This window comes from Manis javanica, chromosome 7, assembly GCF_040802235.1.
Source record: "Manis javanica isolate MJ-LG chromosome 7, MJ_LKY, whole genome shotgun sequence".
NCBI lineage: Eukaryota > Metazoa > Chordata > Mammalia > Pholidota > Manidae > Manis > Manis javanica.
The window spans coordinates 121,057,906-121,085,816 of record NC_133162.1 but is presented as its reverse complement, the minus strand read 5'-3'; the positions used below and the strand labels follow the sequence as shown (position 1 = coordinate 121,085,816).

The 27,911-nt window shown below is 41.2% G+C and overlaps 1 protein-coding gene across 14 annotated transcripts in view; it reads right to left on the bottom strand.

The window, feature by feature from the left end:
• Positions 1 to 27,911, bottom strand: part of FMNL2 (formin like 2) — a 281,458-nt gene that overhangs the window by 217,949 nt on the left and 35,598 nt on the right. The window contains exon 1 of one of the 14 annotated variants that reach the window (XM_073241463.1): positions 16,480 to 16,501. The exons of the other annotated variants lie outside the window; for them this stretch is intronic. The gene's annotated coding sequence lies outside the window, so the exon portion shown is untranslated. Of the gene's footprint in view, positions 1 to 16,479; positions 16,502 to 27,911 lie in introns of those variants that run through there. 14 annotated transcript variants of the gene reach the window in all.

Here is a 27,911-nt window from a genome sequence, read left to right as displayed (position 1 = left end):
CAGTACATTATAGTGGCCTTTTTTAGAGCATGTCAGGAATACAATGAAAAACAGCACAATCCTTGCTCCTCAAGGACAAGATGTGGCTCAGACAATCAAGCAAAACAACCAGTGACTAAATATACTCATTTCTATAAAGGCTGGCTCTACTTTATCCTTGCCTTAAAATCTGGCTGTAATTTTTGTCCTACTGTTGAGAGGCAGTATTTCTGTTACTGCCTGTACAACCCCAAAATATCAGTCACCTTGACTTCCCAACACCCTCTCCCACAAAGATATCCTTTATTTCCTCCATATCTGTTAACTTAAAGATAGGAAGGAATCAAATAAACTAGCTTTGTCTGCACTTTCTGCCTACTAGGTTCAAAGGCAGAATGGCAGGTTAGCTGATCAACTTTTCTGAGTCTTCACTTTCTCATCAGGTGTACTGGAGTGAACGGCGTGAGATCCCTGTTTTTCAACTATTTTTGGTCTGTAACAACAGCAAGTTCATATAGAATGGCAATAGAAACACTTGGTTACCTAATTAGGACACAGAAATAAGTTTCCATTTCAGTTTATCTCTCTGCTCAGGTCATCTTTTTTAAATTTCTTCACTTTTAAAAGTGAATTTTTCTTTGATACAACCACTAAACTAGAGGAGTGTTCTGGAAACTTTATGCTTAGGTCAATCCAAATCTCTCCATTTTTCTCTGCTATAAGGTCTGTTATTTTTTAGTGTGTGTGGCGGGGGGTTCTTGTTTGTTGTTCTTTAAGAGGTACAAAGGCACTCTGCACCTGTGGATGAAGAAATGCCAAGTAGACTGTTCCCCATTGCTTCCCTGAAGAGGAAAACCACTTGCATATCATTACCAAGATCTGCCTTCTGCATAGAGAGGGGTAAGGAGAATAGAAACCCTTAATACCTGACTTAGTATGGAGAAGCTCCAGAAATGAGCAAGAGGGAACCCCAACAGAGAAAATGGTCATGGAAGGAGGAGGACAGAAGGAAAAGAAGAGGCTAAAATCTCCCATTTAAGTCTTTAATTATTTTGATGATTGTCAGTACTGAATCTGTTAGAAATGTTCATTATAAAATTGCTGCTTACTGATATGAGATCAAATATCTTTGAATACCTAACCTTCTAGCCATAGGACATTTATCAGACTAGAACAAAAAAATTATTTCTGTCTTTCCCCTGTCTCATATGAATTTTACTGTCTTTAGAAAGATGTATTTCTCTTATTAATGGGGACTCTAAAAACAATTCAGAAAAAAGTTAAAATTAAAGTCAATTCAAAAAATGGCAGGCATAAATTGTGTTCCTGAATTTTTAAGAAAACTAATGTATGAATAACATGTATGAAAGATAGGCAAGAATGAAAGATTGTAGAGAAGACAGAATCAGAAAATATTCTCTACTAAAGGCACTCAAACAAGATTCAGACATAAACGGCAAATTGTCTATCTTCCCTTTCCCTTCTACCCTAGCAAGAAAGTCTACCTTTTGGTCCTTCTCTGCCTTATTTAGTTTATGAAAACAATACACAAGGACAGCCTTCCAGGGCTCCAAATGTCACCTGCCAGAAGCTCAAAGACATTATAACCAGTCTCCTTTATACAAGTTAAACAAGAAAGAAAGAATTTAATAAGCGACAACACATTACAGGAAATGGAAGTTAACAGTTAACATTCAAGCTGATGAACAATCACTAGGTACAAAATCTCAGAAAGGAGGAGATTAATCCCCCAAAATGACTAAATGACCTGGCACTTGACTTCCAAATGACACGTGGGAATGCTTTTATGATCTCAGCTGTGGGGCCACCATAATGGGGTCACCTCCCTTGACGACAAAAGCTACATGCTAGGGCTCACTTGATATGTCCTTCGGGGAGTTAGCTATAAACTCAATGGAAAGCTCAAAGTCAAAGGGTGCAAAAGTTACTTCGTGACATCAAATAAAAGAATACCACCATGAGGTCACTCCCCAGGAGTATGGTCACACAGGAGTCGTTTCAAGTAAAAACGCACTATTCACACTGCTAGGAATTTGCTGAGACTTAATGTGAGCAAAATGGAGGCAAAGCTGGAATCAGGGAGAACACCAAACACCCTCGCTGGCAGAGTGAACAAATGAGCAGCCTCAATAGCTGAGCTCAGGGAGAATCCTCCTTAAGGCAGTGGAAAAAAAAAAAAAAAATAGCTGGCTGGCACGTAATGCAGCCCAAAGCAGGTTAACCATAAGGAAGACCTCTGAGGAGGAAGGAGGGAGTGCATTTGAGGACTGACATCATACACTGATCCTCTCTCCAGAACACAATACTGAGCAGATTCTTAAAGGAAGTGGTATATTTCTCATCTTGAGCAAACATCTACCACTCTTCCAACTTTCTTCTTCCCACTGCTAGTATGTAAAATACTCGCTACTGTAATGTGCACACCCAAATACACGGCCAGCTATGTCTGCTGTTCGTTCGGGCTTTTAGTAGGCAGCATAACTGCATTTTCCCTTCCCAGCATTTTTCATTTCTCAACTCTTACCAAAACTCTACCTGCCTATCCCTAATTCTCTCAGAACAGCATAGTTGGCAGACTGTCCCTGAGAAAAGAACTGAAAACCAACCAATGGCTTCATAGGTTTCTCCTAATAGGAAATATTTCTGGGCGTGAGGAGGAAAGGAAAGGAAAACATTTCCTTTAAACAAAGGTTTGCTCTAAGCAATCTAGAGATCTCCTGGGGGCGGCAGGTGGCTTGCTCTTCTTTAACTAGAGGTAATTAACAGACACCTGTACATTCAGTGGTTTTTGTAGGGAGCAGATGGAAGGAATAATTTTGGACAATGGGTACAAGTACACCTCTAGGCAGCCAGCCAGCTGCTCATAAGGCCACACTGCTCACAATATTCTCCTCTAAGGAGAGGCTCATTTTAATCTAGCAAATCCTTCATTGGGGAAGACTTACTGTTTCACCCAGAAAAGTAAAAAAATAAGAAGCTTGCATGAAGAGAATAAAAAACATTTACTGATTCAGTGAATCCAAAGAGCCTAGAATGGACAGACATGGAGGGAGGGAAGATAGTCAACCAGGCTTGGGCCCTTTGACAGATTCTCTACAGAAGACACAATACCAAACTCAAGAAGACTTAGCCAGCATTCTTCCTGAGTCTGTGAGAAATCTGATGAGCTGCATGTGGCTTGGTGCGACCTGAAAATTCTGGGGCCTCAGCACAACCACTTTCAGAATGCTCCATCCACTCACTATAAACTCTGACCAAGAGCTGACTCTCCTTGTGATTCTAAAGGGCTGATCTGGAGAAGTTAGAATAAGTGCAGTCCTTCCCAAGGCGAGTCTTGTCATGCAGTGACTATCACCACACTGCAGTGAAGAGATGTCAACTGCATCATTAGCTAGATTAGAGGACAGTGTGCTGGTGAGATGTGGGAATGTGGACTCCCCCGGGGGTGGGTATGGCTCTGCCACTAGAGCCGACACCTCTGTGAGACTAGAATTTGGCACAAAAGCATTGTGTTCACAACCTGTGTTCTATGTTGACAGCAAGCACTTAGAGTGACAGCTGTTTTCTAAAGATGAAAGATGAAATGAACACAATGAAAGGCTAGTGGCTGTTTCCTAGGAAGAGGAGTCCGTAAACACGACAGAGCCTTATGTGTACTCTCTCTCCCATCGCCAGCGCCATGATCTTGCTTTTTCTCCGGAACTGTAATTTTAAAATCATCTTTTTCCTTCTCATTTGCCACAAGTTCACAGACCTATTCTGTTCCTAAACATCGTGGTTTCTGTCTCTGAAATACTTCTCTGGTTGAATTCTTCCTTACAGTGATCACCTTGCCCTCATGGAGGAGAGCAGCAGTACACCACGGCTGCAAGTCCCAGCTCCACCCCTGACTGTACAAACCTGGGAAAATTATTTACTCCCCCAGACTACTATCTGAAAACAGTCGTTATGAGGATTAAATGGGGAAAAACAAATAAAGTGCCTGCCATGTGCTAAGTCATATAAAGCATCGACATCATCAGCATTATGATTACTGCTAACTGGACTACCCCACCATACGTTCCAACACCCAGAGTCACCGTTAGCAGCCTGGCTGACGCCAACTTCATTTAACACTCACAATTATATCTCACAGCAAATAGGAAGCTGGGCCACAGCCTGTAAAACCCACCACCACTGATTCCCTTTTCCATACCCCCCGACCCCCATCCATCACACTCCTTCCCTTAAATTCCTCCAAAGCCAGGAAAACTTACGTCCCTGCTTTTGCCTCTTATTTTTTTCCAGTGCTTTCAGACCATAGTGTAGACCAGGGCAAGGGCCGTGAGTTTTCTTACTTTCTCTACCTCGTCACTCAAAAACCACTGCTCTATATAAAGAACTAACAAATAAGAGGTACTGTATCATCTTTACACTAATGTTGGTTTAGCCTGCTGCCATTTTCCTAATCCTCCACAGAGAGTGAATTTTTTAAGACTTGCACATAACTGTTGGATTTGGGTGGGAAAGCTAATCTTTCTGAATAATCCTATTTTTCTTCCCTTGGAGTATCTTAATATATTGTTATATAACCGAAGTAAGGGGTGAGACAGGACCAGATGCACGTCCCAGTGCGCCAACAAACGTTCTTTACACACAACTTTAAGAGCCTGAGAAGAACTTCATGAAGCCAACCACAAGCCCTTCTTCTCTCTTAACTAGTAAACTTCCAATCCTTTTAAGCACCTGCTAAGGATTGATTTAGAAATCAATGTACAGTGAACATTTCATCCAGGTCTGGAAGTCAGAACTAACTGCTTCAAGGAAAACACACACAAACACACACACACCCCTCACACCCAATTCTTGACTTTCATTTTGATTTCTGATTGATAGAGTCTACAACTTAGGACAAATAGGAAAAGGATGCTAAGTCAGCAGTTTACAAACAAATGTGAACCTCCATATATTGTCATTGCAAGTCTCACTCCCCAGGGACCTGGAATTCATAAATGTCTTATAAACCAATTGATACAGCTTACTCACTCAAACGAGAAACCGTAACAAAGATATGGAAGAGAATGTTAGGTTATAATGAAGAATACAAGGTAGATGCACTGTTTAAAGTGTTTTTTAAAAAGCTAAGCTCTTTCAAAATAAAAATACCTAATGCTCTATAACCTATCACAACTATTCAGTATCTCATTTATTCTACAAGCACAATCTAATTCAAGGCTCTTTCCTAAGTAATTCGCAAATGTGTAGCTGAGTTGGGGGCTATACTCACCCAGAGAAACTCTCCAATCCCTATTCGCTGCCCCCGCCACCCTTTCTCACATATCATGCAGAGATGGAAGAGGAACTTTCCAGCCTAAGTTACTGAATGCAACCCTCACCCTTTATGAACAGATCCCTCAGTTCCCCATAACACTGCATGTGTTGGTAGAACTACAAGAACTTGAGTCATCCACAGTTTCTTTAGTCACTGAGTACCTACTGTGAGCCAGGGACAGCACTGGTGACTGTTTATTACTCATCACTGAGATCAGTTTCCTCAGCCTAGAAAATACTGTTCCCCACGGAAGCTGGAAGAAGGAAGATGAAGAGATTTGTTCCTAAGAAGAAACTGACGGATGAGTCTAGCCCAGCCCGTGACAAGTGTGCTCCAGTGGCTTATGAACACATGGAACTGATGGCTGGTGACAGCAGAAGCCGGAGCCAACACAGTCAATGTAGCAGATAAAAATTTAAATGTCAAAATGCTGGGGGGAAACAGGGGGAAAGAAACAGGTTCCTCTCCATTCATGCATAGGCCACTGTCTGGCTGCTGGGCCACAATTCAGCAGAAGAAAAGCTTTGGTGACTTTTCCAGTGAACTGAGAAGCATGGAGTGGAGGGGAGGCTTGAAGAAAAGAGGCTGATTACCATGCACCATGCAAGCTCCATTCTGCTCCCCAAAGGGAAGCCCTGCCAGGAGTGGGCATGCAAAGCTTGTAGCCAACACTGCACAGTGCAACAGGCTGCAGGAGTTTTTCCTGACTGATGGGGGATGGAGGGGGTTGAAAGAAACGGTAGCTGATAATATTAAACCCTCATAGTCCATCCATGACTGTTCATCCTGTTACGGAGAATTCCCTGAGGGTAGCAGGCACTTAGAAGAAATGACATACTTTGGCCTCAGGAGGAAAAAAGAGAGAGAGACAGTGAAAGAAACAGTTCAGTATTTTATTAATTTAACATCAACATAACTATAATGGCAACCACACACTAATTACCTACTATTATGTGCTAATAAGCACAATGCACTTAATGTATTCTATTTCTAATGTCACAGCAGCCTAGTGCAGCAAATAATAGTACTTTTTCAGGTGGAGAAACTGACACTTTAGAGAAGTAATTTTTTTGCCCAAAGTTACAAAGTGACAGAGCCAGTATATGAAAGTCTGAGTGACTCAGAACTTCTGTTTTTTTTTTCTTTCAGTTCATCACATTCGCTACCTTTAAATCATTCCTTAAAATGTTTCTATTACAGTCCTATGCTAGGCATTAGAGAGTAATGTAAAATAAAACAATGATCTTCTACACAGTAAGAAAATTAGGTAAATGAAATATCTCATGCTTCAAATGAGGCAGAATGTACCTGATGGTAGGTACATGGTTAAAAGCATGAACTCTGAGGTCAGAAAGCAGGTTTGAAATCCCACCTCTGCCAGCTGCATGATTTAGGGCAAGTCTCCTAACTTCTGACTCAAGCTTCTCATGTGTAAAATGGAGCTAACAGCAGGAAAAGCAGTGATTCAATCTCTAACACCATTCAGACAAAAATTATACTATCACCATGAAATTCAGAATCTAAAAAGGACGAAGTGTGGGCTCTGGACGGAATTGAAACTACCACCTCTACGGAACTTGTCAAACATCTTCAATCACAGCAATTAAGACACCTGAGAGGGGAAAGAACATGGCCAGTCTGTAACTCCCACACACTAATGGCCTTCCCCCTCTTCCCACGGTTCTTCTCCCTGTTGTAATATTAACTCAAACCAAACAGAGATTCAGAGTTTACCCAGGAGCAAGCCTACCTTCTCTCTCTCCTCACTCAGAATGCTAAAGAAACCAGTAGATAACTCTGGGAACCGAGGTAGCTCCCTCTTTGACAAGAAAAACAACATTCATGTAAATAACATGACATCCATGCTCTGTAATACTGGAACTAAAGGATAAAGATTTCATCACATTGCAGACATTCTGTGTTATTGTGGGAAAGATGTATGACATACATTCATAGAAATGTGAAATAAATAACATTTGAGAGCTTGAAACAAAAAATACAGTCAAATGCAATTGCTTGCCCAAAATCTGTCCTGGGCCTAAACTGTGACAGAATGTCCTGCTTTGCAGGACAATTCTTACCCTTCTATGGCACCTTGGCCCCTGTGTTACAACTTCAGTATGATGTCCTGTGTTTTTCAAGATTTTACTATGTTATATGTAGCCTTAAACATCACCAATATCAATATAATTCTAATAGACAGAACTTTGAATTAGGCAGCCAAGTGAAATGTTCAGAATCCCACTACAAACCACGAAGTCAAGGTCAGAGAGCCAATAATCAGAAGACTCAGGTACTAGCTAGTCCTGATTAGTACTGACAGTGTTCGGACTCAAATCACTTTCCTTCAAAAGGGCCTTGGTTTCTGGAACCACAGGAAGGAGTTGAACCAGATAGTATTTAAAGCCCTTTCCATATCTAAAGCTTGTGAAATCTCAGTCACCTGGCACACACAGCAGACACAGGAAAACTCAAAAGTTTCATTTTTTAAAAAGAAGTCACAGGAAAAACAAAATCACAAGATATTACTTAAGGAAAATCGTGTGTCAAAGTGATGCTTGATTTGGGGTTTTTCCACAGAGGTAAGCTTTGTGTTTTCCACAGGCAAACAGTTCCCCTTCTCCAGAACAAGAACAGGATGTTGGGAACATGAGTCATTCTGTTGTCATTCTAGGTACTGGTCAGTGAGGGGACAGGAACCAGATTGGCTTCCTAGAGAGGACAGGAGAAAAAACTTGCTCCAGAAAAAACCCAAAAGGGAGATGCTTTGAATGTCAGAAGGATCTTTGCTTCCTGAGCCCTTCCTAACCCAGGCTTCTGTGTAATAGCAATGCCCTGCCTCATTTTGGCAAAAGGAGTGAAAGAACTTATTTCTACAACCCTAGAGTCCATTGGAGCAACTAGATGCTGTGGACAAAGCAGCTTCCCCCAAACTAGCAAAACCACCAACAGTTTTCTTCTCAACACATGTCCCCCAGTCCCTAGCCTTTCTCCCCAACATGGCAGAATGTAATCGTGTCCTTTCCCAGCCATTCTCTGCAGAGGCAAGAATAAATGCAGTAAGAATGAAACCAGTAAGAATGCCTGATGGGTTTATAAAACAGAAGAGGAGGCTGTTTATAAAACAGCCACAGAACTCAACACTCTGTCATCTGGGGGGGTCCTGCCTACCTCATTATTCCAAGATTCAATTCTTAGAGGATCATCATGGAATGTTCTCCATGTCACGTTATTTTGGAACATATGGTGCAAAACATCACATGTGACCACCTCTCGGCCTCCTCTCCTCCTGTGGGATGGTGGCTGACCGCACCCTAACTCCCCACTGGATCTACCAACAGAACAAGGTTTCTGGTCCATCTTTGCCATGCTTAATGCCACCAACATTTGCTGTTTAGAGTCTAGGAGAACTCACAGATGAATCATCCAGAAAATGATTATTCTGAATCCCTTCCCTCAATCAGAACTCTCTGGAGTTCCCAACTGCATTCACTTATTCATTCACTCATCCCTGCCAATCTTACAACACAAGTTCTTGACAATAAGTAATGGAGATCTTTTTAAGGCTTGAGGTAATAGGAAGAAAGAAGAAATGATACTATCCCCAAAGTCTACTTACAGTCCCTCATTGTTTTTTCTTTTTAAATTCAGCTTCCGCCATTATTTGCTTCTCAACAGAAGTACCTGTGAGCCAGTGCTATGCTATGCATAATGAAGAGATACAAGATAATCAACTCAACAAACTTTCACAGAGGAAAGGAAAAGCTTGTTGACTGATGCGCATTAAATTGGCTAAATAACTATGAAACGCAGTGTAGGAATGACATTCATAGAACAAACAGTGGTTCATTCAATAAACATGTACTGGAGCCTTGGGGAGACCCAGAGATGAAGTCTGAAGGCAGGCTTCAGTGTTGAAAAATGGGTGTGGACTGATAATTAATATGTGCAAAGTCTTCTTTATGTTTATTTGATTTTTACAACTATGTAAGCTAAAGACTGGTGGGATATTTATTTTAGAGAAAACAGAGGCACACAGGTGAAGTGACTTGGTGGGCTAAAGTGAGACCAAACCTTAGCTTTCAGGCCACTAAGCATGAGACCTGTCACTCTCCAGAGTGGGCAGAAAGCACTCCAAAGGCACATGACAAGTCACAGAGGAACCCTTGTAGTGCCAGAAAGTAAGAAGAGCTTCCCCAAAACAATTTTAGGGTCCGCTAAAAGGACACAGGAACCAAGTGAAGAGTCTCCGATGGCCAAAGCTGAGGCTATCTCAAAATAAATAATGTCAGATTACAACCCAAAGAATAAAACAAGTATCCATGAGTCTATACTGACATAAAGAAATTACTGAATAAATAAATGGGGGAAGAGACAAATCTCCCATACAGAAGAATCCCAAATAATTCACATAGATAGCCCATCCTCAAAGCTGTGGTGCCTCCCTCCCCACTCCTTTGAAGTCACTAGGCTCAGCCACACCTAAGAAAAAAAAAAAAGCAGTATGCAAAAGGGGGATGGGAAGGCAAGGGGTGCACATTAACAATTCGCAGTGGAGAAACCTGGCAAACCCTCCTGCAGCCACGTGATCAGGGTCAACACCCACAGAGGCAACTCCTGTTCACAGAATGTACCCTGGACAGGGGATAAAATGGCACTTTCCCTCTGGTGGTCTTCCTCCCCAAAATCCATAACCCTAGTCTAGTCATCAGAGAAAAACACCAGACAATTCCCAGCTGAGGGACCGTCTACAAAATACATGACCAGGGACTCCTCAAAACTGCCAAGGTCATCAAAAACCAAGTTTGAGAAATAGTCAGGACCAAAAGGAACCCAAGGACAGGATGCCTAAATACACAGCATGGTATGCTGGATGAGACCCCGGGAAGGATGGGAACAAAGACAGTAGGTCAAAACTAAGGAAATCTGAATAAAGTATGAGCTTCAGTTAATAATAATGTATCGGTATTGGTTCATTAATTGTAACAAATGTACCATATGAAGTTGGTAACGGGAAACTGAGTGCGGAGTATATGGGAACTCTCTGCACTATCTTCTCAAATTTTCTATATAACTAAAACTATTCTACAATATGTTTATTTCATTAAAAAAAAAAAAGTCAAAGAGGAAGGAATGAGAGAGCTGCGGACAAGGCAGGAGGGATGGATGAGCCTGGCCACGTTCACTTAGGCAGCAAACACCTGCCCTCCCTCGCCACTTCCTGCCCCTCAGTCCCCTACCTCCCACGACTTACTAAACATCTGCCGAGGTCTTGAAGGCAGAACTCTGCTGGGGTCTAAATCTGCTTCTATTAAGTGCTGAGCCGCACCCAGAGGGTAGTCCAGACCTTACTCAGTGGCCCGACACAAAATAGGCACTTTCTGCTCTTCTCAAAGTCAGGAAGGCTCCCCAGAGCCTACCCCAGAAAAACCCATTTGGAATTCGGGGAATTTGCCCAGCCTGCCACGGCCCAGCTTCCTCCAGCCTCCGACTAAGAGCACACCGGCTCGCATCTCTTAGCTTATGTTTCGCCACTATTTATGAAGAAGACAACTCTCAGCATTTGCGGGCTTTTAAAGGATTACACACAACTGAAAGTACTTAGGAATAGTTCCCTTTTTCTCATGTGCTTCTTTTTCTGACAATTTCTCCAGTTCTAAGATTAGCTTTGTAGGCCAAAGTGATTAACAGTAACCACTTCTTCATCAAGCGCCTGTCAGAACCAATCTGAGGTTCAAAGGCAAGACGGGGACACCTGGAGAATCCCAGGGAGGAGGAGGAACAATCCGAAGCAACATCCTCCCTCCCCTCTCCTGACCCCACACCCCCAAGTCCCTGGCCACCCTGAAAATAACGGTCTCAAAGGAAAAAGCGGAGAGTCCTGACACGAGCTTGGTCTTTGGTGTCTTGCAGAGATTTAAGCCAATGTTTTTTGCCTCCCAGCACCACTTGGTCCTTTGAGGAGGTCAAAGGGCAAGAACTCCTCAAGCCTAAGGGACACCCAGGATTTCCATTCTACTCTTAAGTCGTCTAGTAGGTGAAAAGCTACTGTGCCAGGTAGGCACACTCCACTGGAACTGCCCATGCCTCTCACATCAATTCCATTCGTGGAGGGAGGTGTTTGACATCAACGTTAGGGCACTTTATTAGGACACATCTACTGTCATTGGTATGACACATTTAAATGAGTGGTGTTTCCCAACCACAGTGAAGAACTGCACTGGGGCTTCTGTAAAATGACACTCCTCTTGCAATGGATAAATTCCCCAGACCTCCAGAACTGAAGCTTCCCACTCCACTCCACACTGATGTCCACTGATGCAGGCACATCCCAGGCCTACTGAACAGTCTTGCAAGTTCATACCACTAGTACAGGAAGCCTCCTCACAGCATAATTTCCAATGTTTTCCTATCTGTAACTCTATTAGAAACTGAGTCATAAAACCCTTGCAGCCAAATAAGGGTTCAAGCCTTCTGTTGGTGCTGTCTGCCCCTGGAGTCTTCCCTAGCTGTGGTTTAGGAGGGACAAGAAAAAAAAAAGACAAAATCATAACGTCTAAAGCAGTAGTTCGCAACAATGGGTGATTTTACCCCCCAGTGCACATTAAACAACATCTGCAGAGAGTTAGGACTGCACAGCTGGGAGGGAAAAGGGCCTCTAAATGCTGCTCGCCAGCCTCTAGGTGGAAGACAGGGATGCTAACATCCTACAGGGCACAGGATGGCCCTATCCAGCCCAGAATGCCAAACTGCCACTGAGCTTAGAAACCTTATTCTAAAGCCCTAAAAAACCTTGAAAACTGCGGAAGAAAATGCCTATGTGGAAATGTAAGGACAATTCCTCCATCCTCTGCAGCTTCCTCCTGCTGCCCCCTAACATATAAGCTGTCCTCACAAGGGCCGCTCTTCTGCCCACTTTCCTAGAATCTCTGTGTGACCTTTCTTTTCTGATCCACTTTCCACCTATCGCCATTCTAACCTCTGCCCAAGAGGTCTAATTTTATGATTACTTGCCATGACAGACCTCAAACTCAACTCATCAAAACAAAATTCATCATCAGGGCCTCCTAACTCCTTGGCTGCCTGCCGTGTTTCAGTAAATGTCGCACCTCTTTCATCCATGATCGAGGTTCAAAACTTCAGAGCCACTTTCCCCTCTATTCCTCCCAACCTATCCATGCAGTTTTGCTCAGCATTGCATGTCCAGCAGCTAGCACTTTGCCTGCCACACAATTCATGCAAATATTAAATGAATAAACACATTAATGAAAACATGAAGGTCTTTTTTTTTTTTACTCCTTCCTCATCTCCCACCTTCCATATCAACTGCAAAACTTTGAATTCTACCCAAATATAAAGGCACCAACTCAAATGTCCTGCTGTGAAAATCAAGACAATCCCATCCAGCCCCGCACAAGTGCCAGGTCCACCTTCCCAAGCATAATCCCCATTTTGTCACTATTTCCTCTTCTTACCCACCCACCCTCCAAACCTTTCAACAGCCTGTCAGATTCTCCCAGTCTAATGTTGACACTAACATTTTGGATTCCATGCTTCCAATACCACTACCCCAGGTTACCTGCCCAGCCTTTTGTCAACACTATGGAGAAACCATTCAGTAAGTTGTTCCCCTCCCACGTCTAGAATCACCAGCATCTATTCAAAAGACCTAGAGACCCTTTGTGGCTCAGAATTCCCTAGACTCCCCTTACAACCACCCTTCAAACATTCTCATTCATGTCCTCTTTTGGCACTTGCCACTCTTCTACCTTTCAGATCCACAATTCCCCTTTAACGGTCACCTGTCTTCTGATTTGACTTCTTTCTGTCAATCTCTCTCTGCCACTGAGGTAATCACAGCCTTAGACGGGGAGCTTTGCCTCAAACTGCACCTCGGTCAGGATCCCAGCACCAGCACTGGGGGTGGCTTCCAGGGTTGGTTATTCCCGTAAAGCCAGCTACAAGGTCTGCAGCTCCTGGGCCCTACCCAAGCTTTCCTACCTCTGTGACCAACCCACTCTTCTCCCTTTGGCTGCATCTCTGTCTCTCCACAGCACACCCGTTCCCTCTATACCCAGTTTAAAAGATGCCTTCCTCCGGGAGACTTCCCTAATTTTCCCACCCAAGCAAAATTAGAATTGCCTTCTAAATCATTTGGTCATTTTCACTTTTTTTAATTGAGATAGAATTGGCAAATGACATTATATTAATTTTAGGTGTGCAACATGATTCACTTTGTGATATATATTGTGAGATGATCACCACAAGTCTAGTTAAGATCCATCACCACACAATTACAAAATTTTTTTCTTGTGAAAAGAACTTCTAAGAACTACTTTCTTAGCATCTTTCGAACATACAGTATTGTTAATTGTGATCACCATGCTGTATTTTACATCCCAGGACTTATTCGGTGACTGGAAATTTGGCCCTTCTGACCTCCCTTCAGCCACTGCCCACACGCTGCCCCGGCCTCTGGCAACCATCAGTCTGTTCTTTGAATATATCAGGTTGTTTTGTTTTAGTTCCACCTGTAAGACACCATGTGGTATTTGTCTTTCTCTGTCTGACTTATTTCACTTATTGCCCTCAAGGTTCATCCATACTGTTGCAAATAAGATTTCATCCTTTTTTATGAACGAATAATATTCCATTACACACACACACACTTCCTTTATCCATATCCACGATGGACACTTGGATTGTTTCCACATCTCACCTACTACAAATCATGCTGCAATGACCATAGGGGTGCATATATCTTTTCCAGTTAGTGTTTCCATTTTTTTTAGGTAAAAACCCAGAAGTGGAACTGCTGGATCATATGGAAGTTCTACTTTTAATTTCTTCAGAACCTCCATACTGTTTTCCATAGTGACTGCACCAATTTATACTCATAGGAACAGGGCACAAGAATTCCTTTTTCTGCACATCCTCACCAACACTTCTTATTTCTTATCTTTTGATAATAGCCATTCTAACAGGTGTGAGGTGATAGTTCACTGTGGCTCGGATTTGCATTTCCATGATGATTCTTGAGGTTGAGCAGGCCACATGGCCATCTGCATCTCTTCTTTGGAAGAATGTTCACATATTCAGCCCATTTTTTAATCAGATTTTTTTTTTTTGCTTTTGAGTTACATGGGTTCTTTGTGTGTTTTGGATATTAATCCCTTGTCAGATAAATGATTTGCAAAAAATTTCTTACCATTCAGTAAGTTACCTTTTCACTTTGTAGATGGTTCCTCCTTTTTAGAATAAGTACCATATTGCGCCTTGTATTATATTCATCAGTGTATCTCTTTTTGCCTCAGCCATCTCCATCATGTATTAGCTGTGTGACCTCAGATAAATTAATTCCTTCTTCATTTAGAAACTGGGAATAATAATGATGCACATCTCAGCCATGTAGAGAAGGTTAAACTTGATACAATGTGCACATAGCCTAAAATAATTCCTGTGCACACAAATGTTACCTGTCATTCATGTTTTATCCCTCTCAGGGCATAGAAAAGTCTTACACTGTAATTGCTCAAAAAATATTACCTGAATGTTAATGCAGTCATCCAAAATTACAAGTATTAAGGCCCACCAGGAAAGAAACTAACACTTCTAAGGACTTACCATGCATATCATGCAATATATAAAGCACTTTACCTCCTATGTAATGTAGTTTTCACATCTCCTTGAACTAGATATCATTCCTTTTTACAGGTAAGGATCATGGAAATTAAGCATTTTGCCTAAAGTCATATAACTAGTTTGACTACAAATGTCATTTCTTTCCACTCAGCCCTCCACCTCTATAATGCGGAGTTTTCCCTATTCACAGGCCAAACATTAATGTAGCCTGGGGATACAACAGTGAATGAATACCAGGTTGCCCCATGGTGGGTTCCCAGGACCAACAGGCTGAGGCTTTTTACCAATGCCAGCTCTCGGGGAACAACAAGGGATTCAGAAGTTCACAGATGTTGTACTGTGGCCACTTCTCCAAAGGCTGCCTTGATGGAGGGGAGGATTACAGAAGGAAGAGGGGGAGAGGAGGATGGGAGGGGAAACCATGCACCATGTGTCTTGGCCAGGAAATTACCTGAGCTCCACCGCCTGGAAAGCTCTACCACTTACCCCAGTGCAGCTCACTTTATTTATTTTCTTATATTATACTGGAAAATTAAATTTCCCTTTTGATGTTTATTCTAGAAAGTCCAAACACAATTCCGGAGGCAATTCTGGCATCCAAAAGTCCAATGTATTCTATATGGTTCAAATAGTGGAAGAGAAAGGAGGTAAATTATCCAGATAATTTTCCTAAATCTGCCCCTACATTCTGCCCATCTGCTTTCATTGCAAATTATCCAGATGAACCATCTATGCTTGTGTTTTTTTTAATTCTTCAAACCCAGTAACAGAATTATTCCATTTATAATTTATTAATTTAAAAAATATATTCTCAATTTTCCTTCCTGCATATCCCAGGTGAAGCAAGATTAGGTCAACTCTAATATCCTTAAGCAAAGCAACATTAAATCCAAAACATACATAAGTTTAATATATCATCTTCCATCAGCCAATTTTACAACAGTGCTAATTGCGATTTTAAAAGATGACGACGTCTTCTGGATGAATCACAGAAAGCCTAATATATTTAGTCTACAAATTTGTGGAATACTGAACAACATGCCAAGTCTATTTCACCCTCCATGGTCTTATGATTCCTTAAGCAAGACAGACACTTGGAGAGCTTCAGAAATAATGATAGGGGTGGTGTGTGGAGGGGGCCACAAATTTTTTTAAATGATGCAATTTAGGTAATAGTCTGAGTAACTGTAACTCCAAATGGCAAATAGAAATGTCATAGGAGAATGAATTTAAGACAAAAGAATATCTACACAAAAAGTAATTTCTCCATTATTTTAAATCTCGCTTTAGCTATACGTGAAAGAGGGCTTGGAAAATGTCTATGAGAAAGGAGATTTAAAGCATGATTTAAAATATAGTTGTTAATTGGGGGGTGGGGAGGAGAAGAACAATGTCTAAATTCTGAAAGACTTACAGAGGCACAGAAATTCACCCACAGCATGATCCATCTATGCTGGTTATAACCTATGGATCCCTGGTTATATGTTTTCTTCAGAAATGAGCAGGATTAAGTAGAAATGAATTACCAGAGGCAGAGACTTAAGCAGCAGCCATGGACTTCATTCCAGATTTGGCAAATGTTGAAACAATGAAGTGGTCAGTGACAATACTTCCCACTGTATAAAGATCAAGAAATTATGAATCAGGTCTCTAAATTTAGTAGCTAGACTCTTTCCTGTTTGACTTTTCAAGCCAGTTCAGCAAATAGCAATTATATAGTATATGACTTCTAAAGTAGAAAAGGGAAAAATAATTCCCTCCCATGAAACTCACAAGTCTATCGAGTCAAGTTCTTCTAGTTTTCCAATGTGGAAATACTTACTGATGGCTGTTCAAATGCTTAGTCTAGATCTAAGACACTAAAAGAAATTAGAGAGAGGGAGAGATGTCGGCACAAGAATTCACTTTTGCAGAAATGCCATGATTAAACAAGGCTTACATTCACAGGACCACATTAAAGACCTCAGAAATCTATTTACTCTCTGCAGTGACTAATATACTTAAGCAATGACTTTCTGATTCTGTCAAAAGACAGCAGCTCTCAGAAATTATTTAAAAACAAAAGATTCCACATGACATTCTGCTTTCACATTTAGAAAAAAACAAACTTTTTTACTTCCCAAATTCACTTTTCTATTCATCTCACAGTTGGGTTTTTGGTTGAAGCATATTTGAAAGAGGAAGACAAAGCCTGGGCCAATTATCCAAAGAAGAACAAGCTGTCTTCCTTTAAAGTCTTACAAAAATAAAATCTGGCTTACAAACAGGAATTCAAGGAGATTTCCACACTGGCCTCTCATTTCATGCAAGCGTGTTGATTTTTTCCTCATTCCTACTTTTGTCCAAATTCATATAGGGTGGGGGATAGTAAGCAAAAATTCTAAGAATATCACTGCAGTCTCGCTAAGCATAAACACAGGTTCCAAATTTCAAATCAAAAGATTACCTCTAATTTAACTTCGCGTTTTAAGGAGATAGCTCCAGATGGTAGTTGAAGACCATTGTAGAGACACAAACTTGGAACTAGTTTCTTGAGCAGAGCTAACAGCCCATCTGGGACGTAATCAAGCAATGAATCTCATTTAAACCCAAGGCACCTTGGCATGGAGTGCTTCCTCTTTGGATTAAGTCATCGCGTTCACCCTCTCGCCTAGAACTCCTTGGCCCCTTGTACTCTCTGTCATCTGTATCCCAAGCACCGCTCATCTCCTCGGCGTTGTGTGGCTTTGTCAGCTCATGTCACACAGCACCACGGCAACCAGCTTGCACAGACAGACATGCCTGAGTCTGAAAGAACTCGAACTGCACATACAGGCTGACCAGACGAGGGCTTCTGCAGTGGGGCTTTTCTCCCGCAAAGCAAAGAATTAAAAAGGAATTTTAACAGATTGTGTAAAATATACAGCTGGGTGGCCAAACAAGGCAAATACATCATGGACTCTCTACCAACGTTTTGGTTCAGGAGGAACAACTTGCAGTGCTAGCGGAGAATAAAGAGCATTACATCTGCTCTTCATAGGCAAGTGAACTGGGAGCAGACAAGTTTTTAAGTCTCCAAAAAGTAAGAAAGTTAGAAAGCCATTCTCTCCATTAGTTTTGCAATTGGCAGAACAACAGATTACCCTCAAATTATATTTTGAGTCACTCCAGCATACCCATAATGACTAACGATAATCCCTGCCAACTCTTACAGGGCAACCTGGGATGGATGGATGGGTGGCTAGACAGATTTAAGTATGGTATTTTCTGAAGAGATAGATTGATGTGTTGAAGTACAATATTTTCCAAAGGTAAAACAACAGATAACATTTATAATATAAACTATTAACTGCACATTTCTTTCTTAGTATGGGACATCAGTCTGTCATTCTTCATTAAAAATGTGTGTGTACATAAGTCAAGCTTTTTTTAGAAAACTACTTTCACATGTATCTACTATGCCTACAGGGGTTCCAACTGAATAGCCTAAAAAGCTCAAACAGAAACAGACGGGCCAACAAAAGCTAAGGGGAACTTATATCACAAGGTGGTGCCATACTTCATGCACGAAAGTGAAAAATGGGACATTATCATGGTGTAAGGCTTCAATCAAAAGCACCCAAAACACAGCTGGGAACCCAATACTACCTGTCAGTATTCAAACATGATCCACAACTGGTTTGCTACATGGAAAAAATTAAATAAATTTAGACCTTGAAATCCCACTATGCACCCAAATTAATTCCAGATGAATTCGAATTCTAAAAAATAAGTTTCTAAAGCTAAAGTTAAGTCACGTGTATGTTTGGATTCAAATTTAACAAAGACATTCTAACTCAAAATAATGACAATTTTTAAATCCTTTTAATTTCTGATCATGCAGAAACATTCATCTTCTATAAATCTCAAATGCTGATCTAAAAAGGGGAGTTGGAAAAACAGTTAATTAAATGAATGATCATCTATTACATTTTTGTCAGCCTATGAGCCTAGAATGGTTCTTACATTTTTAAGTGGTTGAAAAAAATCAAGAGGAAGACTATTTTGGGGACACATTAAAAACTACATGAAATCCACATTTCAGTGTCCCTACTGGAGAACAGCCACATTCACTCATTTGCCTACTGTCTGAGGCTACTTTCACCCTACAAATGACAATACTTGGGAGAGATACTGCATGGCCCACAAAGCCTAAAGTATTTACTAACTGGCCCTTTGTAGAAAAAGTTAGCTGACCTCTGACCTACTATAGAAGGGATTATACAAAAACAATTGAGACCCAAAAAATAAGTACACAAAGATTTTTTTTAAGTTAAAAAAAAAAAAACAACTAATTAAAGTAGAAAATGTTCACTTTCACTGCCTAAAAGAATCTCTTTGACCCATCAAACTAGGGACGATTTTTAGAAAAGTCAAAATACAATGCTGTCATGGATGTGGCAAAACATGAGCTAACACATTGTTAGTGGCACCCTAAAAAAGTTCCACCCTTTAGTAAGCAATGTGACAAAAAGAAACCAGTCTCAAAAAATGTTCCTAACTTGCTCCTCAGGACATAACCTAGACCATGGGTAAGTTCATCCACAAAGCTGTACAATTATAGTATCATTAAAACAATGAAAAACCAAGAGCAACTTAAATTTCCCTCAATTATGAGAGCTTTTTTTCCAGATTTTAATATATGTAAAAAATCAAGATACATCTTATAATCACATTCAGTTAATGCACTATTTGTTTTCTGGTGTTAAAATCACAATACACTTTTTAATCAATGGCATCTTATTATATATATGAGCAACTCTTAACATAAAGGCAACTCATAGAAACCCAAGGAAGAGACATGACTGAAGGACTTACAAAGATATGGGGTGAGTGAAGGAATGAACAAGGGATATTCAGGCAGAAGTGACCCTAAGACATGAAGGGAGAAAAGTGTGCCCCCCAGTGCCCCCCAGCCAGCGAGAATCCTTTGTGGGGCAGAGACACTACCAAAACTGCAGCAAGAAAGCTGGGAGGGCTCAGCGCCAGGGTGCCTGGTCTCTCTCTCCTCCACCCTCCTCTCTCCTGAAGTCATCCCACTGGCAAACCCAATCAGAAGCCTGGAGGACACAGCAGCACCACGGCCGCGCAAAGCAGAACAGATTTGAGGGAACAGGGAAGAGGGCAAAAGGACCCCAGTTATCCTCCCAATCACCCAAGAGGGAATAGGGAAAGTGATTTCCCACTATTGAGGGTGGGAAGGAGAATTAAGTCCCAAAGGTGGCAGCTGCACCCTAAATTACCCATGTAATTACATCAGGATCTGAGCGGGTCTGGTCATTCCATGAACCACCCTGACAGAGGGAGATGAGAAACCCAGGATTCGAAAAGTCAAGCTGGGCAAAGTTATAAAAGAAAACATTTTTCACAATGTTGAGGTATAACTAACATGTTATACAAACAGCGGTCTTCTTTTTAGTCAAGCAGAGAATCTCACTTAAACCATATTAAAGAATAAGTTGTTTTAAATAGCAGGGAAGCTGGGAATCAGCAAATGAAATCCAGGAGTTGATACAATTAAAGATGTAAGTAATCTTGTGTTTTCCAGACTCTGTGGGGCAGAAAAGAATCGGTTTCTAATTCCCACGCTTCTCTATCGTTTAAGTTCACTATTTCTCGTCAGATTTTGCTAACAGGTCTACCCAGATTTCTTTCATTAAGAACATACAGAGGCATGTAGTGTGGAAAAGGGCCCTTTTTAATGGCTCAAATAGAAAATTATCTAATAAGTAACTTGGCCCTCAGAGATCTGGTACCATAGTTACGATAACTGTCCTTGCTTCAAGTCACTATACTGAAAACCTCTATTGGGAAATATGGGAAAGTAGATATCTGACTCAGAATGAAAATTAATTTTAGCTCATCTAAGAGGAACTTGTGCTACCAACCAAGAAAGTCAACTTGCCATCCCTGGCCCTCGGCTTTACTCCCACCAGCACGCCGTCCTACACCCCCTCCCTCCTTTCTCCAACCCAATCACGCTTTCTGACCTGATAGACTAGAACCTTCCCTGGGGAACGCCACTCCTCCCGGCTCTCCTCTATGCATCTCCTTTCAATTACCTCCATGGTCTTTACAGTTACTGTGTATTTACTTGATCCCTCAGTAACTGCTTTCTGAAAAACCAAGTGTCTTTTACCCTTGGTTGCTGTGAAACCTCAATTCGTCAGAATCTCCCAGAAGATCATTACCAGTTTCCAGGGTGTTTATTTGGCATTCTTCAAGACAAACTTTGAGGGTTTCAGAGTGAAGTTGCCCTAAAGACACAAGTGGCTACATCAAATTTGGACACCAACTTTGACCTCAAGGAACAATTTACCAAGACACAGTGCTGTAACTCAGGTCCGAAGTTTGGTGATCTGTGTCTTGGCTAAAGCGGCAAGAACAAATGGTAATCAATCGAAGAAATAAAACACTACAAGGGTGTGGCTACCACTGCTATGATACTGATTCATGCCTCAGCTTAGCCAAGAAAGGACAGTGACTTTTCAAACTAGGGTGTGAAAGATACCAACATCCTATCCACCTTTGTCTTCCTACAAGTCATGGATTTTCATACCTTAGCTGAACAATTACCTTAATCATTATAATTTGGCATCAGAAATGAGGAAATAAATCAGTTGATTTTTAAGAGGCACGTAAGAATTCAGAGTTAGAAACCCAAGTTTTTTAAGACAAAATAAGTATCTCTCCCTCATACCCTATGAGCCTTTTTGGGGGGGAAAAATGCTCCCTTCATTCACACAACCCCCAATTTGATCTGAATTGAGAAATAGCATGCAGACTGTAACCAGCCATAAACAGGAATACTTTTACTTTACTCATGACTATGATATTTTTAACAGTCATTGTTAAATCACTGAGGTGATTATTTTCATTTAAAACAAAGTCTGAGCTCTGTAAATACAAAGTAGACAGCCACAGACATCCACACATGGGATGTCCTCAGTACTTTTCAATAGCTGGTTCACTAATTCTAACAGCACTGTAGTTCATGAATCTCTCTCAACGTGACACTACCTTTGTTTTAAAATCCTGTGCATGAACTATCAGAAGGTCTTCGAAGCCATTAGAAATTCAGCAATTAACAAAAACTTGTGGGGACATGAAGCCCTTGAATTATTCAACAGTTATTATAGATAGCCTTCTAATTTAGGCGGCATAAAGGTGGAGATAACACTTCTTTGATTGCTTATCTGGAGTCACTTAAGCTGATCCTAGCACGCCAACATTCTCCTCCTCTGAGATAGCAAACCTCAATATGGTTTTTCAGCTCTAAACATTACCAAGATGTAGAATCTTTATGAATTATTGTTATCTAAGAAAAGATAAACAGCAGAGGCTTCCTAATTCTTACAATATTAGCCTAACTTTCAGTAAGACAATGAAGCTTTTCAACAAAGAGCAAAAAAAAATCTTTAAGAAAATGTGCAAAGTCACTGCTATTCAAGACAAATATAAGGAAGGAAGGATTCCTTGGCGGCAAATATCAGGACTGACTTTGAATAGAAGGTCTTAGTTTAAACACAGAGATGACTACCTAGAACATCTTCAATTAGGTGTGATGGTGGAGGTTCTGGAACCTTGGATCTACAGACGGTAATATTTACAAGGCTGACCACAGACCTCTAGGCTTCTGAGGACAGTAGTGACAGTACCTAGCTCAAAAGGCAGATATGAGGAACAAATAATATATATGAAAGCACTTCCTTTGTGATTACATAAAGATTAAGTAATCCCTTAATTGCAACAATATTTGTTTAGTAGTAAGTGGTTTGATTGCATTGGGCGATTGTTGGAATCAGTCCATGGTCCACCTAGGAAAACCAAGTTCAAAATTCCCAGCAGTGAGTGCTTTCCACACACATCAGAAGAGCAGGAGAGGCCAGGGGAATGTGGCCATCAGAAGGGTAGCTGGATTTCAACAGGCCCAACCCAATAGGTCAGCTTGTGAAGGGCAAACCCTCCAGGCACAGAGCAACACAGCTCTAGATGACTGGTCCTATCCATTCCATGGGAAAGTGGGATGGCCACCAAGACATTCTTCAACATACATTCTATGGACTAAGTTCAAGAGAAACATATTTACCATGGTGCCTTTTGCCCTGTTAATCAGACCTCCACTTGACAGATCCAAATAAAAAAATTTTTTTAATGATTATGCATGGAGTTCAAATTCAGACATTAAAATGAACTGAACCTCAGCTTTTGAATGCAATATAAATGGGACTCCCAACTTTCCCCTGAAAGTCACAATCTTTCTCCATCAGGCTTGTAACTTTTATATTTCATTGTTTTTGGAATAAAATAATTTTCTATTTTGTAACTGAAAAACAGTTTTTAGTTACAATGTATTAGGCTTAACTAATCACACCTCAGTACTCAACAAGTCCACAAGCAATTAAATGTAACAAACATTCATCAAAGGCCTGCTGCAAAGCAAGTCCCTGGGCTGGTGTCTGTCATTGAGAAACAAAGCACAGGGTTAGCATCCAAAATACATAGAATTTATATGACTCAACACCAAAAAATAAATAATCCAATTAAAAAATAGGCAGAGGATCTGAGTATACGTTTTTCCCAAGACAACATATCTATGGCCAACAGGTGCATGAAAAGATGCTGCACTTCACTAATCATCAGGGAAATGCAAATCAAAACCACAATGAGGTGTCACCTCACACCAATCAGAATGGCAACTATCCAAAAGACAGAAAGATATAAGAAGTGTTGGTGAGGATGTGGAGAAAAGGGAACCCTCCTACACTGTAAAAGCAGTGTGGAGGTTCCTCAAAAAACTTAAAATAGAAATAGCATAGGATCCAGTAACTGCACTTTTAGGAATTTATCTGAGAAAACAAAATCCCTGATTTGGAAAGATACAGGCACACCTATGTTTAGTGCCACATTATTTACAACAGCCGAGATATGGAAGGAGTCAAAATGTCCATCAGTAGATGGATGGATAAAGATGCACTGTGGAATATTATTCAGCCATAAAAAAGAAAGAAACACTGGCCATTTGTGACATCATAGATGGACATACAGGGTATTATGCTAAGTGAAATAAGCCAGGCAGAGAAAGACAAACACCATATGACTTCACTCACCAAAACAAAATGAACAAAACAGCAAGAGACTCATAGACACTGAGAAGTGATGGGTGATTATCATGGGGGAGGGGTTGGGATGGGTGGCTGAAAATAGGTAAAGGGAATTTTTTTTTCTTAAGAGCGTCTAGGGTAGAAACAGGCTCACCCCTCATTCAGAAGAGGTAACGAATCATCAGTTTCAACCTCGGTGTGGTCTGTGGAACTAACATTTCCTGGGAGCTTTGGAACAGCACAGACATCACATATGGATAATGGATAGCTTGGGCTTTCACACAGAACACAGACCCTGTGAGGCATTTACATAGCTCGTGTGGCCACCTACAAAGCAATGAAGACCTCACACCTATTCCCCAGAAAGGACTCAACCCCAGACAAGACACACTTTTTCAGGAATATCTAGGAATCAGTCCTCTTTCATGAACTTTTTCTTTTAAACCGTCATCCCTCAAGCTCCTTGGGTAACCGGTGGAGAGGAAAGATTCAGGATGAGCAAACTTTGCCCAAAACAGTCCCCTAGCTTCTTGAAGCAACAAAGTTTATCTCTATATATTGTTGAGAGGAATTACATACCCGCTGACACCAGAAACCACTTCTTCATTCTGTTGTATTACTACTTAAGGTATGTAATTAGACTATGGAGACCACTGAATACAGAAATGGGATGTGGGAGATGTCCAAAGTCAGTGTTTTATAGCAACTTGCTTCTGAGTTTATCCAGGTCAATGGAAAACACTTCTGTAAAAGAATTCTCCAGGCCTCAGAGCAATAATATTAAATCATACAGACAATGAACTGCTGAAAAAGTAGAGTCATCAAAGTCCTATTCAGAAAGGCATGTTTAAGGTCCACAGCATGAAAATCAAAGGAGACTGATAATTAAAAAGTGATCAACTGAAGACTAAAGTTTGTTGGATGAGTTAATGAATGAATGGCCAATTATTTACCACATGCACTGACTCTACCAAGTTAAAAGGTATTTAAAAATCATATAATATGCCAACTACTAAGGTGTAACATCCTCAAGGAGAAGATGATGTCATGAGTAGCAAATAGCAGAGATCCCTTAATAGGGAAGTATCAGACAAGTGAGCAAAGATTCTAAGTAGGCTACATTCAGGGACCTCAGATAAGTTTTACATTCTATGAAATTCCTATCACACTCCCAATGACAAATTAAGAATGAAAGTATTCAACCCAGGGTCAGAGGACAAAGACAGAATCCACATTTTACTTCTTCCGTTTCCTTTAGACCACTGGCCAATTCCAAAATAACCCACCCATGATGGTGCTACTAATACATCTCAGCATGGTGTGCTAGTAGAAATAGAAGCTCATCTCATTTCCTTGTTTCCCTAAAATTGTCCTGCCTTCTATTGTCACCAACTACGGAACCTGCCCTGACACTCTTATTTCTAATTTCTTCTCTGCTATTAACAAGCAGGCACCTTCCCTCCCAGGAGAAGTAGGGCCCTTAAGACTTTTATCATTGAGATACTGAAGCACAGAACGTTGTGTGCAGCATGGAGCCTATGCCACTCAGCTTTAGTGAGAGGACAGCAAGACCAGGAGAGGTGAAATAAATCAAGACACTACTGACAGCCTTTTGTTACAATTTGGCAGCTAACATGCTGAAGCATTTTTCTCATGGTTAAGCGGGTCACCTGAAGAAAATCCACAGCATAACAACGTAATTTAGGCCTTTAGAGCAACCATTTTGATAGTTCTCATATGTCATGTCAATAAAAATTTCATAAACAAACCATAAAGCGTGTGCCTCAAACCCCAATTAATAGTAAAAAGCAGTGAACACCAACAGATTGCTATGGTAAGCTTTTGCAGAGATCAGATCCGTTGAATCCAACTTTGCCCCTCAAACGAAGCTATTTGCCTTACCCTGCCTTTCCCAGCCAAGGGTCCCCGCCCCACTTAGAGGTGGGCAGCGGTGGAAGGGGCTCCTTAACTCAGACTCTCAATGATAATAAACATTATATGACCGGGCTGGCCTGACAGCATATTACACATTCAGAGTATGGTTCCAATCACAGCCCAGTTTAAACGACTATCCTAGATCTCAGCAAGGTACTCCCAAATGGAAGAATTTTATATTTTGCTTTTCAGATTGTTTTTAATGGAAGCATATTTCTGAGAACACTAAAAAGTAAAAGGCTTCAGCCTGAGCTGCAAAGCTCAGGGCGTGGCAAACCCACCCCAGTCGCTCACTGCCCTCCCCAAGCATCCCTCCCTTCCCTCTCTGCCTTCTATGGATGGGATTCTATTTCATCTCTACTCTTTGGAAGAGAGTGTACCTGCCAATAAACATCAAGAGCAAATCATTTCGTTCCTGATTTAGATGCTGCTTTCCTGGGCACTTGTGTGCTTTTAGCACCAAAAACAGATGCTTCACTATTCAACGGTTAACTCTTCCTGAAAATAGGCATTAGCAGAAGGCGGCAGCAACCCCGCCCTCTGTGGGGACGGTGTCTCCCAATGCCTCTGGATAAAAATTCTCATTGCTAGGGGAACCAATGAGAACATGGCCTTTGAAGTTTCCTGCTAAAAAAAGAAGTCTCCCGCCAGCACATTTTTATGAGCCATATTAAAATGGATTTTATTAGTTTAGCTGATTACAATTTAGGACTAGGAGATAAAGGAGTATCATTGAAGAAACAAGAAAACAAACCTAGGGTGTAGCCATTTTTTTTCTCTCTTTGGTGGGGGCAGCAGGGAGTTTAAGATTTTAGGTTTAGGTGCAGGCCCTGGACCAGGAGAGGCCAACCTTCGCTGAAGGTATGATGCCCCCTGTACTAGAAGTTCTTACCTTCCCAAATCCACATATAAGCTTCCTAAGAGCTAAGGTGCCCCAGGTTGAAAGAGAACCTCAGGGACCCAGTGAGGCTGCCTTCACTGAGCTGAGGAGAGAAAAATCCACCTTTCAATGTGATTTTTGAAGGGTGCTCTACCACCTGTAAGCCTGAGGGAAAGCTCTGCTTCTGCCCTGGGAGACCAGTCACTGGTCAAGAGAACTCTGCTGCCCTCTCGCTCATGCCCACCTTCTATCAGACCATTCCTCCCACCAGCCGGCTTCTCCCCACAATCATTTCCTTGGCCTGGCCCTAGCCTGGCCAGCAATGCTGATGCCTGTATCCCATGCCCAAGCCCTGCTTCAGCAGCCCCCAACTTCCACTGCACTTCACAGAGACTGGGAACCCAGACTCGAGAGCCAAGACAGGGATTCATGAAAAGGAATAGGGGGAAATGCATAAGTTCAACCACTTTAGCAGTAAAGAGAAAATAGGCTCTGGAATCCTTGGTTCCAGCCTGGGGGCTCTTACTTACTAGTCGGTCACAAACCTTTGAGAAAACTATCCCACTCCTTAGAATCTCAGTTTCCTCATCCGTAAAAGAGGCAAAATGCCTACTTCGCAGAGCTGCTATGAAAATTAAGTAATGGAAATATAAAGCAGGCACCCAATAAATGGTAGTTAATAATCCTATGTCTTTATTACATCAAAGGGCAATTCTAACCGCATACCAGCCAAAAGAGAGGTTTTACTAGACACAGTTCCAACAAGACAACTCGAGAAATGTACAGTCTGAGATCTGTGTAACATATGGTTGCTACTCAGAGGCAGAGAAAAAAAACCCACACACACGTTTTACAAATTCCTAGTTTATGATGTCAAAATTCTCTAAACAAAACAGATGCTAATGATCAAACTGCATGATGACTTCTGCTAGTACCTTCACCATAAATAATCAAGACCCTTAAAGTCAATGTCCTAACTCCTTTTCTCTAAATTTGGGAATTGCTATGAGTTTTTCAATGA